Raw genomic sequence first — 2,881 nt, 5'->3', positions numbered from 1 at the left:
CTTGAAGAATGAGCAGACATCGTGTCCTGATGGGGGTTGGGGGAAAGGAATATCGTCATAGCTCTCCTGTCCTTTTTCTCACGAATGTAATTTTCCATTTTCTTAAAAATTCTTCATAATAAACCCCCATAATCATTCTGTGTCCTTCAACAACATCTATGAAGATGACCTCTTTGGAATAACTTTCTGGACTGACCTTTCTGTTGTGAATTATTGGACCTATTTTTTTAAGTCACCCTAAACAGACTAAGAAAAGTGTGCTGCTGAGAGAACTTGTCAATAGCCATACATGGATAGCAGAAACGTATTTAAACATGTTCTGCTTGGAATAAACCCACGTGTATGTGAACAGGAGCCCTAAGAGCAATACTTTTTGACTTCTCATATTGTGATTGATCATTTGTGGAAAGCACTGAGCACAGTGCCTAGCACATGGAAGCAGCTCGATTGGAAGCTGTAGAGAACATATGCTTATGGGGTACGACTCTTGATGAAATGTGTGGCCAAAGACAGTTTGAGTTGAAGGCTGTGGTCGGGGTATGAAGTCTCAATGCGCACAGAGACTGGAGGAGAACCATTACTCTGGGGTTTGGAAACAAGCTCTGGTCACTTTCCCCATCAGCATCCAGGAGGGAGATGGCAAGGCAGCCTCTGTGCAAGACTGAAGCCGGCACAGGTAAGAAGGGCAGCGAGTGAAGTCGCTGTAACCTTGTCCGCCTTCACAACATTTAAACTGAAGACGCGGTGTACGTGCACAGAACTTTATAGGAAGAACTGCTGCTTCATCCATCCAGCACAAAACCCACACTCACAATTCATTCGCTAGGCTTATAAGGTTCTCAGGCTACAGCAAATTGGAGAAATTGATGTTTACGCTGAAAGCTTGTACCAGACGCTATTTGTAGCTGCCGCTGCCTTGGTACACATCTGCCAGCATTCCTGAGCTTAAATCCCTCCACGATAACCTTGAACTCTTTGCTAGGAGGCAAAATCAATCCAGAGTAGAACTCAGTGTGGGGACAGGGAAGAGGAGGGATACGGCAGAGTATCCAGGGACAGGCCTTGCATCTATCTATAGCCTGTAACATATTCTGGGCACAGGTGGGAGAAGCCAGTCGTGTTAAGTAGCAACAATTTCTAAAGTCTTATGCTGTACTGACATTTCTAAAGAGATTCTGATCAATGTGCAGGAATAAAAGGCCTTTCTGGGAAATATAGGCGGATCATTTTGGGAAAGGGTAAAAGGATGAACGTGCAGAAGAACTAGTCCTATGTGAACACACACAGAATACAGAAGGGTGCCATCGTTCTCTCTCTCTCTCTCTGCCTCTCTCTCTCTCTCTCTCAGTTCTGTCCCTCTCTCTCTCTCAGTTCTCTCTCTCTCTCTCTCTCTCTCACACACACACACACACACACACACACACTCTCTCTCTCTTTCTCATTCTCTCTCAGAGAGGCTCCATTGATTAATGCCTCTGAGAACCTAGGAGCCTTTTGCCTGCTAATGTGCTTCCTTGTATTTACTGTAAGTGTTTAACTAGCTGTAAGGGTGGGAACTTGAGGCATTTTGATATATGTAAATTATGTTCATACTTTAGGCCTAATCACTATTATAAAATTTATAGAGGATAAAACACAGGCTGCCATAAAAGTAGAATTTTTACTCTGGTCATGCAAAGTTACGAGTTCCCTCGGTGATGAATCTTTCATGGGCTTTAAAGTTCACTGCCAGTGAGAAGCCTTCATAGTCTAGTCCAAATCTCTCTCTGCAAACAAAAGAGGAGTCAACTACCCAGGGTAGTGATGGTAGGAAGAAGCTTTACTGCTGAGTGGGCTCAGGCCCAGCAGTTAATCCGGAATAAAAAATAGGTGTTTTTCAAAAACAAAGATGAGATTAAAATTTGGAGATAATTTGTATAGTAGGTAGGACTTGAAGTGAGAGTCAGAAGATCTGGATTTCAGTCTTGGCTCTGCTGCTCGGATTTTGGATGGCCTTAGGCAATGCCATTAAGCTTCCTTGAACTTCAGATTCTTCATCCATAAAATAGAGAGATTAGCTTTAAAAAAAAATCTCCCAGGCCTGTTCCAGCATCACCATCCTATAAAGTATTAAAATATTTTTTCTTTTTTTTTTCCCACTGTGCAACCCACTTCAGTGCCCGACACCCATGGGACAAAGCCAGGCAATGGTTCGGGGTTACAGTTTGCTCTGAGACTATGAGCAGTCTATGGGGTTTGGCCTGCCATCAATCCAAAACCATGCACAAAATATTTTTTCTATTGTATTAGCTATATACATGAATACATAAAATAGACCAGGTTGGGAAGTTACACCTGTACAGAATCATGAAGTAGGTATTGGTGGAGAATATTTCCTATTTTGGGAGGAAATAAACACCCGAAATGTGTGGGAAACAGAAAGATTTCTCCCAAGTCATCTCCACCAAATATATGTTAGACTTAGGACAATGCTTGCAGTTATGGTAAATGATTGTTAAGTTGCCTCCCTGAAGGCAGTCAGTTGCCAGACTGCTGTCTGGTCCCACCACAAATAGGACCCTCTCCCTGCTGTTAAGGACAATGGGCTATTTCTCCCTAAAGGGTTGCAGCCATCAGTTTGGTCCCTGCAGGGTGGGTTTATACCCTATTGATAATGGTTTCTATAGTGAGCCAGAGAACAGGTCAAACCCTCTCAGTGACAGCCAAAGTTAGGCTGCCATCCTGAACTAGGATCCGCCCATCTTGTTCCATGTATACCCCCATTACCTCCCTTTCCTATTATGTGTATGCCCCTCGATCATCCTCCTCCCGTTACTGTATTACCTATAGCACAACCCTTTCCTGTGACATATGTCCTCACCTGTAATTAGGGGGCTTGCAC

The 2,881-nt window shown here is 43.5% G+C and overlaps 1 pseudogene; it reads right to left on the bottom strand.

The window, feature by feature from the left end:
* Window positions 1–2,136: 2,136 nt before the first annotated feature.
* On the bottom strand, window positions 2,137–2,259 carry LOC115872093 (annotated as a pseudogene).
* Window positions 2,260–2,881: the final 622 nt, after the last annotated feature.

This window comes from Echinops telfairi, unplaced genomic scaffold, assembly GCF_000313985.2.
Source record: "Echinops telfairi isolate 266 unplaced genomic scaffold, ASM31398v2 ScPeMD7_3;HRSCAF=10, whole genome shotgun sequence".
NCBI lineage: Eukaryota > Metazoa > Chordata > Mammalia > Afrosoricida > Tenrecidae > Echinops > Echinops telfairi.
This window is presented reverse-complemented; position numbering and strand designations above follow the sequence as displayed.